Source organism: Oncorhynchus gorbuscha, linkage group LG11 (genome assembly GCF_021184085.1).
Source record: "Oncorhynchus gorbuscha isolate QuinsamMale2020 ecotype Even-year linkage group LG11, OgorEven_v1.0, whole genome shotgun sequence".
Lineage (NCBI taxonomy): Eukaryota > Metazoa > Chordata > Actinopteri > Salmoniformes > Salmonidae > Oncorhynchus > Oncorhynchus gorbuscha.
In genome coordinates, this window is record NC_060183.1 from 28295445 (window position 1) to 28309296 (window position 13852).

Consider the following 13852-nt stretch of genomic DNA (forward strand, 5'->3'; position numbering starts at 1 on the left):
ACAACATTCCATACATGTTTGCACATGGTAGAAATGATCAGAAAGTGACTTTTTGGATCTGAATGCCAGAACATTCAGGAGAGAGGTCCTCAAAGCTTAGACCCTGATTTACATCATCATGTTTGTGTTGTGCCCGCCACCAGTTGAGACACATCTTACTCTTGAGCTTAAGCGTTTGTAGATAATTGACATCAAATATTTAAAAATTGCCATTTTTATTTAAAAAGGTATGTATATATATATTGCAGACATTATACAACTGCATGAAAATCTTGTTTGTAAGCATGCAAATATATCAAAATCAACCTTTTATCTTAATCGATGACCAAGATATGGATGTTTCGTGGTTGCGTAAGGGGGTTAAAAAAAAGGCTAAATGGGCCAACTTTGAGGACCTATATCTCCTGAATGGATGGTCATTCAGGTCCAATGTACACATTTCTACCATGGGCAAACATGCTTCAACCAGAGCCAGTTTTCCATATGTACACTGTATTTATGATCGGTCCACTCAGTTATAGAAATATCATAGCTTCATGCATAGGCTGTTCAACATAAATTTGAGGTATGTGAAACAGACTGTAAAGCATGAATGCCATGCCACCTATTGGTATACTACAATGTGTGAATCTGGATATTCTCCAAGACATGGACAATTAATTAAGTACACACACATAAACCACTTTATCACCAAACTTGTTGTGATGGTGTCTATAAACACAGTTTAGTCTGAAATAAGGCAAAGGGTGTGAAAAATATTTTGGGGGGTACAAAAATAAGCTAAAGATTGAAAAGTACTCAGCATTAGTAAAACAATCTTTTGGTGAAAATAAGATTGACAAAATAACTTATTAACTAATAATGAATTGTCTATAAACTACCAAAATATATATATGTAAATCAAACACCTTCCAAGTACCCTATTGTGAAGTGTTAACAAGAATGGGCAATTGCAGGAAGATATAGACTGTATTACAGCCATATATTGTTGTCATGTGTGTAGTTCCTTTGGATGTCTTATTGCAAGGGCCCACTCCACTGTTGTCATGACAGTGTTTCCTGGAGGCAAAGTGCTAGAGTGCTGACCCAGGATTTTTTTTTTAAATTTTTATTTTATTTAACTAGGCAAGTCAGTTAAGAACAAATTCTTATTTTCAATGATGGCCTAGGAACAGTGGCAGAATGACAGATTTGTACCTTGTCAGCTCAGGGATATGAACTTGCAACCTTCCGGGTTACTAGTCCAACGCTCTAACCACTGGGCTACCCTGCCACCCCGATTAAGAGAATGGTCTGAGGTTCTTAGGGTTAGTCTGATGAGGACTTACAGAAGCACCTTGGCTGAGACAGTGAAGTCCCGCCCAGGACAAATCCAAATCATCTTAAGCTAGAAAACTAGTGGCAGATGTTGTTCTGGGCAGAATTTCAGAGAGAGCTAGAAGAGAGCGGTAGGGAGAGAGGGGAAGGGGTTGGGAGATAGGGGAATAGGAGGGGAGAGACAGAGTGTGAGAGGGGTTTGGGCAGAGGAAGAGAGGGAGAGCTGAGAAGGAAAAAAGAGGGAGGGGTGAAAGGGGGAGAGAGAGGCAGAGAGAGAGAAAGAGAGAGAGTGAGGCAGAGACAGAGAGAGGGAAAAAGGTTTGACACATCTCCAGAGAGAGGAGAAAGGATAAGGAAAGCGGGAAAGTAGGAGGAGTTAGAGAAGGAAAGATGGGTGTGGGGAGAGGGAGAGGGAGAGGGGGACATTTTTTGTTGGCAAGCCAAGATATAGTTGGTTCAAAATTTATATAGAGTTTCTGACTGTCTGTGAATAAATCCCCTGCTACTTTTTTAAAGTGCTGACTGGTTTGTCAAATCAGTGTAAAAGTTGGCACTGGGTGTGTGGCAATAAATGCCACAGGGAGGGCAGAGAGGGCGATAGAACAGTACCACAAGTGTCTGAGTCCCACTCCGTTTTTTGTAAAGAGTCCCCTATTATGTACTTTCAGTAAATTACCTGTCAAATCATTTAATGCCAAGTGTAATTGGGGTTATTGTATGATTGATAAATATGATTTTATGGTACGGAGTAATTTGGCTGGTATGCATACAGACTGTTACTTCAATGATCTGACAAAGACAGAGCCAGGCAGACAGACACTTCGAGACACCATCACAAATCTGCTGCTCTCTGGCGACTGCTTCCCGTTATGGCATCTTGGTTAACTGCGTCTGACGACTGTGCGCTCTGTGAACAACTGTGCAGCGATAGAAACAACCACACTGTCTGCACACAGGTAAGGGAACCTAGATAATTATATGATTTACTTGACCCAAATCCACTGTAATTACACCGTGTTTTTTCTTATTGCAATGCGGACTCGATTGCAATGCGCGTCAAATGAAACGTCAAATGAAGCGTCGTAATTCTCAATCGGAATTGGTCTTGTCATTTATATTTTTCCATGAGGTGGGAGAGGTCGGGCCAGAGTAGCACAAATACAAATTGTGTTCATATTAAAATGTAATATTGTAACAGTGTGGCCTATTATTGTGCCAAAACTCCAGTTTGCATAGACTTGTAGCCTATCCAAATGTATTGAATACATATGCGCATTATTGTTATTGGTTTTAGAGTGTTCATCATGCAACAATACACAAACATGTTTTTTTTGTATCTGCCATTATTTATCGTTACACGCAATGTAAGACATGTCCTCGCGATAGGCTATTCTTAAATCACAATTTCTCAGTGTCATCGGTTGCACGGAAGAACAAGAATGTGTTGTCGCCATATGATTTAAAAAATATATATTTTAACAAGGATAGTCCATCAAATATTTACAATGTCATTATTATGAGGATAAAAGTGATTCGACATCATTTGATGCCATTTACACTCTTCAGGACAGCAAATTATTCGTCATTTTTCTGGTCTGCAATTTGTAGTGACTATGTCTATAACACGGAACAGTCGGCTACCTATTTGTAGGTAAACAGTGCGTTTTTTTTTTATGTTTTGCATGTTCGTTACATCCGAGGCCCTACCAAAACATGGCATCGTTGTGAGTCAACAACGACAAGCTTGCCCGGTTATTGTGCCTCAAATATCATTTTTTCTTTTCATCATTAGATATTTGCATAATTAGGGTTTATCAAATTGTAAAATTGTTTTTTTTCATGAGCGACTGAACAAAAGTGGTGCGAATTTTCCATAGCCTGCACTCAACAGAAAAGCCATACCCATTTCTAGTTGATTAATATTGTACCAATGGTATGCAATTTCGCCCTTTCCTCCGTGTGCAGAGCAGTCAAACCTTTGAGAAGACATGCAGCCATTGCAGCAGTGTGGCTGGTCATCTGATTGTACACATGGGTGATGGGTTTGTTTAGCGCAATAATCCGCTTGTGTTGGTCGAGGGGTCTAATCTATTGAAATGAGGCGTGCACAAAATCCATGAGCGCATTATATTCGCCTTGAGTAGAATCTAGACAATGACAAGCCTATTGTATGCCAGCCTCCCTCTTGGAAGGAAAATACTTGAGGCAATCGATGACACGTGTCATCAATTGCTGTGGGTTTAATCAGCGGCTTGGGTTAGAATGGATGTCAGTAGTAGCCAAGTCTCCATTTCATTCCACGGACACGCCTTTCCTCTCTTCTCCTGTCTCGAGGAGCGGCGGCGATGCAATGATGGAACAGTCTGATCGGGCAAAACCAACCGTTTGCACCGGTGCACATTGCCTATATGCAATATAACAATGATAATGTCAATTTATAAAATCGAGAAAGCATTAGGAAGACTTTTATCAAATGCATTGCATTCTGTAAAATGGATTGCATGGTCTGTAAATTGAATGAAAGCCATTGCAACATCGACATGTAAACTCATAGGCTACAGTAGGCTATAGGCACACTTGCAAAAATATGGAAAATAGTGAACGAATTTACATGTTTTTGGTCATGTGTGGAGGTGTTGATACACCCAGCTGCAAGTTTCTACAGCAGTATTGATGCACTGGCACTAATGGAATGTAGCCTACTGGTAGTTCTGGTATTTGCGTTTATATTTGCAGTGGAACCTGTGTTCCAATACTCCACAAAGCTGACAGACAAATCCTTGATAAATGTAATTGATTTGAACTTGAATGCTTTAAGTTAATTACAGCAACCAATTAGAATGATTTATCAAAACAACTCTCACGCCCAAATTGGGAGAGAGGGCAAACCAACAAATGCCTTCCTGTTGAAGCAACCATCCAAAAGTTCTCCAAAGGTTTATAGGCTAAAGCAGAAAATCAGCTAATTTAGGATATGAATTCAAATTCAATTCATTAATCAAATTAATTGTCACAGTTTCTGCCAATCACCTTATGAATTTGAAATAAAACAATTTTCAGTATGGATTTCTTTCCAGCTTTGAATTCAAATGGAATTGACTTGAACGCTGCATCTTGGTCTCAGAGCATTTCGTATTATTCTGGACATAAACCAAGACACTCCATTTAGTACGATATGTTACGTTTCTTATTGTATGTATTCATTAGTGGATGTCCATCACCCATTTTGTATGATATGTTATGAATTACAATTCGTATTATATGTTAAGAATTAGCAAAAAAAGGTAAGTAGTTTAACATTAGCTAATTAGATAAAATCCTAAAGTTGTCCGTGATGCGATTCAAACACGCAACCTTTGGGTATCTAGACGTTTGCGTTATACGTCAACCCATCCACCCCAACCAACCACCCAACTTTCCTTTCAGCCTTGTGTGCCATCTGTCTTATGTAACCATACCAAATGTAACATAGCATACACATTTTATCATCAAGGATTTACATATATTATGTTACGTCTATTCTATGAGACCAGGTTGGAACCCAAATAGTGTAGGGGTGATCAAATCAAATCAAATTTTATTTGTCACATACACATGGTTAGCAGATGTTAATGCGAGGGTAGCGAAATGCTTGTGCTTCTAGTTCCGACAATGCAGTAATAACCAACAAGTAATCTAACTAACAATTCCAAAACTACTGTCTTATACACAGTGTAAGGGGATAAAGAATATGTACATAAGGATATATGAATGAGTGATGGTACAGAGCAGCATAGGCAAGATACAGTAGATGGTATCGAGTACAGTATATACATATGAGATGAGTATGTAAACAAAGTGGAATAGTTAAAGTGGCTAGTGATACATGTATTACATAAGGATGCAGTCAATGATATAGAGTACAGTATATACGTATGCATATGAGATTAATAATGTAGGGTAAGTAACATTATATAAGGTAGCATTGTTTAAAGTGGCTAGTGATATATTTATATCATTTCCCATCAATTCCCATTATTAATGTGGCTGGAGTTGAGTCAGTGTCAGTGTGTTGGCAGCAGCCACTCAATGTTAGTGGTGGCTGTTTAACAGTCTGATGGCCTTGAGATAGAAGCTGTTTTTCAGTCTCTCGGTCCCAGCTTTGATGCACCTGTATTGACCTCGCCTTCTGGATGATAGCGGGGTGAACAGGCAGTGGCTCGGGTGGTTGATGTCCTTGATGATCTTTATGGCCTTCCTGTAACCTCGGGTGGTGTAGGTGTCCTGGAGGGCAAGTAGTTTGCCCCCGGTGATGCATTGTGCAGACCTCACTACCATCTGGAGAGCCTTACGGTTGAGGGCGGAGCAGTTGCCGTACCAGGCGGTGATACAGCCCGCCAGGATGCTCTCGATTGTGCGTCTGTAGAAGTTTGTGAGTGCTTTTGGTGACAAGCCGAATTTCCTCAGCCTCCTGAGGTTGAAGAGGCGCTGCTGCGCCTTCTTCACGATGCTGTCTGTGGGAGTGGACCAATTCAGTTTGTCTGTGATGTGTATGCCGAGGAACTTAAAACTTGCTACCCTCTCCACTACTGTTCCATCGATGTGGATAGGGGGGTGTTCCCTCTGCTGTTTCCTGAAGTTCACAATCATCTCCTTAGTTTTGTTGACGTTGAGTGTGAGGTTATTTTCCTGACACCACACTCCGAGGGCCCTCACCTCCTCCCTGTAGGCCGTCTCGTCGTTGGTGGTAATCAAGCCTACCACTGTTGTCGTCCGCAAACTTGATGATTGAGTTGGAGGCGTGCATGGCCACGCAGTCGTGGGTGAACAGGGAGTACAGGAGAGGGCTCAGAAAGCACCCTTGTGGGGCCCCAGTGTTGAGGATCAGCGGGGAGGAGATGTTGTTGCCTACCCTCACCACCTGGGGGCGGCCCGTCAGGAAGTCCAGTACCCAGTTGCACAGGGCGGGGTCGAGACCCAGGGTCTCGAGCTTGATGACGAGCTTGGAGGGTACTATGGTGTTGAATGCCGAGCTGTAGTCGATGAACAGCATTCTCACATAGGTATTCCTCTTGTCCAGATGTGTTAGGGCAGTGTGCAGTGTGGTTGAGATTGCATCGTCTGTGGACATATTTGGGAGGTAAGCAAATTGGAGTGGGTCTAGGGTGTCAGGTAGGGTGGAGGTGATATGGTCCTTGACTAGTCTCTCAAAGCACTTCATGATGACAGAAGTGAGTGCTACGGGGTGGTAGTCATTTAGTTACCTTAGCTTTCTTGGGAACAGGAACAATGGTGGCCCTCTTGAAGCATGTGTGAACAGCAGACTGGTATAGGGATTGATTGAATATGTCCGTAAACACACCGGCCAGCTGGTCTGCGCATGCTCTGAGGGCGCGGCTGGGGATGCCGTCTGTGCCTGCAGCCTTGCGAGGGTTAACACGTTTAAATGTCTTACTCACCTCGGCTGCAGTGAAGGAGAGACCGTATGTTTTCGTTGCAGGCCGTGTCAGTGGCACTGTATTGTCCTCGAAGCGGGCAAAAAAGTTATTTAGTCTGCCTGGGAGCAAGACATCCTGGTCCGTGACTGGGCTGGATTTCTTCTTGTAGTCCGTGATTGACTGTAGACCCTGCCACATGCCTCTTGTGTCTGAGCCGTTGAATTGAGATTCTACTTTGTCTCTGTACTGATGCTTAGCTTGTTTGATAGCCTTGCGGAGGGAATAGCTGCACTGTTTGTATTCGGTCATGTTACCAGACACCTTGCCCTGATTAAAAGCAGTGGTTCGCCTTTCAGTTTCACGCGAATGCTGCCATCAATCCACGGTTTCTGGTTAGGGAATGTTTTAATCGTTGCTATGGGAACGATCTTCAACGCACGTCAACGCACGCAACTTCCGGCGCCGACAGAGATGGCCGCCTCGCTTCGCGTTCCTAGGAAACTATGCAGTTTTTAGTTTTTTTTACGTGTTATTTCTTACATTAGTACCCCAGGTCATCTTAGGTTTCATTACATACAGTCGAGAAGAACTACTGAATATAAGATCAGCGTCAACTCACCATCAGTATGACCAAGAATATGTTTTTCGCGACACGGATCCTGTGTTCTGCCTTTCAAACAGGACAGCGGAATGGATCCCATGCAGCGACCCCAAAAAACGACTCTGAAAAAGAGGGAAACGAGGCGGTCTTCTGGTCAGACTCCGGAGACGGGCACACCGTGCACCACTCCCTAGCATTCTTCTTGCCAATGTCCAGTCTCTTGACAACAAGGTTGATGAAATCCGAGCAAGGGTAGCATTCCAGAGGGACATCAGAGACTGTAAAGTTCTTTGCTTCACGGAAACATGGCTCACTGGAGAGACGCTATCCGAGGCGGTGCAGCCAACGGGTTTCTCCACGCATCGCGCCGACAGAAACAGACATCTTTCTGGTAAGAAGAGGGGCGGGGGCGTATGCCTTATGGCTAACGAGACATGGTGTGATGAAAGAAACATACAGGAACTCAAATCCTTCTGTTCACCTGATTTAGAATTCCTCACAATCAAATGTAGACCGCATTATCTACTAATTCTCTTTGATTATAATCACAGCCGTATATATCCCCCTTCCCAAGCAGACACATCGATGGCTCTGAACAAACTTTATTTAACTCTTTGCAAACTGGAAACCATTTATCCGGAGGCTGCATTCATTGTAGCTGGGGATTTTAACAAGGCTAATCTGTAAACAAGACTCCCTAAATTTTATCAGCATATCGATTGTGCAACCAGGGGTGGAAAAAACTTGGATCATTGCTCTAACTTCCGCGACGCATATAAGGCCCTGCCCCGCCCCCCTTTTGGAAAAGCTGACCACGACTCCATTTTGTTGATCCCTGCCTACAGACAGAAACTAAAACAAGAGGCTCCCATGCTGAGGTCTTTCCAACGCTGGTCCGACCAAGCTGACTCCATCATGTGGACTGGGATATGTTTCGTATTGCGTCAGATAACAATATTGATGAATACGCTGATTCGGTGTGCGAGTTCATTAGAACGTGCGTTGAAGATGTCGTTCCCATAGCAACGATCAGGATCAATTCAAGAGTTTCAGGTGGCGACAGACTGTCTAGAATAGCCTTTAGTAGGCCTACTAATTAATAATATTCCTTTCAACTCAGAGAGCATGGGCTCCTGAGTTCTACAAAAAATAGAATTCGTTGGATAAATGTAGAAAAGACGGACAGAGACTTGCTAGCTACGTTAGCTGGGATTCTCTACAAGGAATCTGCCTCCCGAAAAAAGCTTCTCCCAAGTGGGTGTGACACCTTCTCCCGTTGCCTGCTGCACTGCTGCTTGGATTCCACCTGGCGATCTGTTCACTGTCTGCCCTGGCCTGTCTTTCCCTGTCTGGTATAGGTACCCCCACTACACTCCCCCCTCTCTCCCCAGCTTTCGCTCGTCCCCAGCACACATGCACTGTTGAGGCAAGTGACTCTGAACTTACAATGGCTAGCCCCAAGTTGTTATGTTTTTCGCTTGTGCTTTATGCTATTTGCCTCATGACTCCTGCATGCTTTTTTGACTATGAACTTGCTTGTTGACCCAACAGTGGAACAGTCTATGTTTGTTCCCATACTCTGGACTCTCTATTGGTTACACAGACTCTTGGCCTCCTGTCCTATTCAAACCCCTTCTCGCCAGCTTTGTATTCATGCTACCTGATGAAATTTCTGTACAATATGATCTTGTTGCCAAATGTTATAAGTCAACACTGCAGAGCTCTCCCTGTCCTCTGCCGTGCCCTGATTGTATTACTGTTGATGATATCTGGAAATGTGCATGTACACCCTGGCCCATCTACTGTTGATAGCCCCAATTCTGATTTGTGCTCTGATATCTGCTTCACTGATTTGTGCTCTCGTAAAAACCTAGTTTTTCTGCACATTAACACTAGAAGCTTATTACCTAAAATTGATCAATTGAAAGTGTGGTCGTTACTGAGACATGGTTATGAAAGAGTGTTTTGAACACTGATGTTGACCTTTCTGGTTATAACCTTTTTCGGCAAGACAAATCTTCCAAAGGTGGTGGAGTGGCAATCTTTACCAAGGAACACCTTCAGTGCTCAGTTGTCTCCACCAAGTCTGTCCCCAAACAATTTGATTAGCTGGTTTTACACATTAAACTTTCAAATAATTATTTGTTGACTGTTGCTGGGTGTTATCGGCCATCATCAGCACCGGCCTGTACCCTAAATGCCCTACGCTATCTCATGGCCTCTTACACTAAGTCTGAATTTGTCCTCCTAGGTGACCTAAACTGGGACATGCTTAAACCACCTGACCAAGTCCTAAAGCAATGGGACTCCCTAAATCTTCGTCAGATTATTCCCAATCCCACAAGGTATGACTCCAAACACCCAGAAAAGGCTAATCTCATTGATGTTATCCTCACAAATAATCCTGATAGCTATCAGTCTGGTGTTTTCTGTAATGACCTTAGTGATCACTGTTTCACAGCCTGTGTTCGTAATGGCTGCTAGCGACTTGAACGTGCTGCAAAAAACACTCAATCATGGACACTCTTACTGACAGTTGTGGCTGTTTTGCGTGATGTATTGTTGTCTCTATCTTCTTGCCCTTTGTGCTGTTGTTGGTGCCCAATAATGTTTGTACCATTTTTTTTGTGCTGCTACCATGTTGTGCTGCAACCATGTTGTTGTCATGTTGTGTTGCTACCATGCTGTGTTTTCATGTGTTGCTGCCATTCTATGTTGTTGTCTTTAGGTCTTTCTTTATGAAAGTGTTGTGGTGTCTCTCTTGTCGTGATGTGTGTTTTGTCCTTTCATTTTAAATCCCAGCCCCCCCCCGTCCCCGCAGGTTACCTTTTGCCTTCTAGTAGGCAGTCATTGTAAGAATTTGTTCTTAACTGACTTGCCCAGTTAAATAAAGGTTCAATAAAGTAAAAATAGTAATCAATGAAGCAGTTTGTTCCTCATCAAATTGATTTATTCCAGCAGATATTCCTGTTGAGGCACTATCTGACATTTGGTGGGGAGGGGGGGGGCACTATTTAAAAGGCACTATTATAAATGACTTTGTCCTAGACTACTATGTCCCTCAGACAATTATAGAATCTAGCATAAGAAGTCCAAATGAGGTCTTTCTTGAAAAGGATTGTATTGTATTGTTAAAAGGGAGGAGAAAAGTCATACTGGGCTTTGAACTGCATTCTTATACATGGTTAATTGGCACCATGCTGATGGAAGACGTTGGCTCATTGCACCACGAGTCTTCATTAAAGTGTCAGAAAGGGGTGTGTGTAGCAGATCGTACTGTAGCTGCAGACACGGTGTACATATTGGAACTTGCAGCAGCTGCAGCGTCTGAGGCAATCACAGTTCATGTTCTATCAAGACAGTATCAGAATTCCAGATATCCTGAATTCAAGTGACGAAGGAAAATGGTAAGCTTCAATCAAATTCCAGACACTTCCTACGATTGAATACTAATAATTAGCATCTCTGCTCTGCATTTTAGGAATGCCTTATGCATTGTTCATAAGACCTTATATATGTGCTTATAATGTAATGTGTTTATAGGAAGCATTACCAAATTGTTGGTAAAAAAAAAGAAGACATTTCCCAATCCTAAATTAAACGCACTTAGCCTTGAGTCATGAAGCCAAAGATATTTAAAAAATATCCCACCACTGTGAAAAGTATGCAGTTTCTAAGCCAACGTGTGTTTGCGGACGATGACGTGCTGCCATCCCATGCTGAGTGAGCCATACTCATTACGCAGGCTGTGCCGCAAGCTGTTTCACTAGCTTCCAGCAGTATGATGCGAAAAATGAGGCTCACTTTAACAGTAATCCTTGGCCATTTGGTAGGCGTAGGCCTGTTTTAAAGGTAGAGTTCAGCGTTGTTTCTATGGTACTACTTCCTGCCGGAGGATGGAGACTAGGAGTATACAGAGGGAGTCATGAGGAAAGTAGGTCAGAGATACAGAAGCAGTCAAGCATGAGGGCAGCTAGCTAAGCTCACGCAGCAATAGTGAGCATGCCATCAGATACACTCACTGCGTTGGCAAACCTTTTGTTTTTGTATTGCAATCCATTGAATTGGCTATTGAATCTATTTCCCGTTTGTATTACAGACTGTATGTGGTTTAATTGTTTTTACAGTTTATTATTGATTCTCTGTCATCTTTGATGTTGAAGGAAACCTTTTTTCATGATGTTACTGAGTCATTAAAACTGCTGCTTTGATGAACCGAGTCATTTTGCTTGGCATAAACCCTTTAGGGGTTTTAATACAGATTTGTATATTTTCTTTGTAGTAAATCTTTAGTTTTCTTTGTAGTAAATCCTTAGTTTGACAAATACTCCCATTTAATTTAATCTCAACCTTGGCCTTGGCATTTAGGGTCTTCCTCAGAAAATAAGTGGTTCTATAGGTCAAGAAGAGCTCTCTGTTGGTTCACAGTAATAATGTTCAGTCATTTGTTTGGGTACGTCTTGGTTCTCCCAGAGCTATGTCAATATCTTTGTTGATCATGCTCTTTCTGTTGCCGTCTATGATGGGTTTGCTTTAGAACCAGGGCCTATTTGCCAAGATCCCATTTTCACACGCTCCACGTGGGATCAGTTGCAAGTCACTGCCAACCTTTCTGTGCCTTCATGAAATTCCAACATGCAATAAAGTCCTCTTTTTATTTAGCAGTTGAAATTGAAGCCAGCGAAGATTGAATTCTGTTGCAATAGACTGGTCCTAAATAACATTTATTTTAGTGCCAACAGCAATTCGTTAGAACTCACTGGGCACACACTGGTTGAATCAACGTTGTTTCCACGCAATTTCAATGAAATTACGTTGAACCAACGTGGAATAGACCTTGAATTGACGTCTGTGCCCAGTGGGAATGTCTCTGTTGAATTCAGCTCCTTCTACCGCAAAAGACGACCCGGTGAAGTGTCTTTGTTTGTTTTTTCTCAAATGTTTTTTTTTTTTTTTTGTGAGGAGTGGATTCTCAAAGCAGGATAAGATTAAAATTACACTGTGTTTTCTACATAGGCACTATCCCTGACAAAATAATAACATGGGGAAAATTAGCTGTTGCCAACCTGGTGACTGAAGTATAGAAACATAGCATAAAATAGATATGCTGGTTATCAGATAAGGGATCTAGTTCTTTTCGACCTTGGGTTTGCCTCTGTTAGTTCTCTTAATCTTCAAAGCTCCCGGACATGGAGCGTCAACTTTCTCTGAGCGATTGTTTTCTTTGGCATGGATGCAGCGGCTCGCTTGTTGTTTGACTTCTGTTTTGTGGAAATCCACAATGGGAGTGTTGCGAGGGAGTTGTGTCAAATATTGAGAGTAACTGCATAAGTGAATGTTTATGCACTCGTGGTAGAATACACAGGTAACTGCCAAAATAATGGAAAAAATGAGTTATACAAAGTCTATTGAAAGCAGGTGATTCCACACATTCCTGAGTTAAATATGCCGGGATGCTAATTGCTTAATTAAGGTCATGTATAAAAATGCTGGGCAGGCCATTATTTTGGCAACCATGGCTAGGATGACACAGGGCACGAATGGTGACTGAATGGTTTAATGAGCATGAAAATGATGTAATCCACATGCAATGTCCATCTCAGTCACCAGATGTCAACCCAATTGAACACGTATGGTAGATTCTGGAGCAACGCCTGAGACAGCAGCGGTGTTTGAATACTCATACTAACCTCACTAACCATACTAATTGTGACATATTTTGAGTATGTTGTATGCTTATTGGTCATAGTGTGGATATAGTTAGTATGCCAAAAGTTCCCGGATGTCGTATACGAACTACAAAATATGAACTATACAAAAGCAGTGGACACTATTTCTGTGATTTTAGTGCCCATAATGCAATTCTTTTGAAAATGGGCTTCACCACATTTTCAGATTTGAAGAAGTACGACGAGAGCGAATACAAATTCATTGCTTTAGCTAATTATGACATATGTTAAGAACATATTTAGCAATGTAATAAGGTAATGACTTTTCAAATAAGTTACGTTACATGTTATGTTGGCTGACAATTTGTTAGCTACGCTAGTGTAACAGTATAACTTTAGACCGTCCCCTCGCCCATACCCGGGCGTGAACCAGGGACCCTCTGCACACATCAACAACAGTCACCCACGAAGCATCTTTACCCATCGCTCCACAAAAGCCACAGCCCTTGCAGAGCAAGGGGAACTACTACTTCAAGGTCTCAGAGCAAGTGACATCACAGATTGAAACATTATTTAGCGCGCACCACCGCTAACTAGCTAGCCGTTTCACATCCATTACACTCACCCCCCTTTTGACCTCCTCCTTTTCCGCAGCAACCAGTGATCCGGGTCAACAGCATCAATGTAACAGTATAACTTTAGACCGAACTACTACTTCAAGGTCTCAGAGCAAGTGACATCACCGATTGAAACACTATTTAGCACGCACCACCGCTAACTAGCTAGCCGTTTCACATCCGTTACACTAGCCTTACAAACCACATAGCATATCATTACAGCAGTTACTT

At 42.3% G+C, this 13852-nt stretch overlaps 1 protein-coding gene across 16 annotated transcripts in view; it reads left to right on the forward strand.

Annotated features, from left to right (window-relative positions):
- Nucleotides 1-2130: 2130 nt before the first annotated feature.
- mapta (microtubule-associated protein tau a) overlaps nt 2131-13852 on the forward strand; it is a 46438-nt gene continuing 34716 nt past the window's right edge. For 15 of the 16 annotated variants that reach the window (XM_046369242.1, XM_046369246.1, XM_046369248.1 and 12 more), the window contains exon 1: nt 2131-2273. The gene's annotated coding sequence lies outside the window, so the exon portion shown is untranslated. Of the gene's footprint in view, nt 2274-10553; nt 10743-13852 lie in introns of those variants that run through there. The other variant, XM_046369243.1, reaches the window with a different exon arrangement.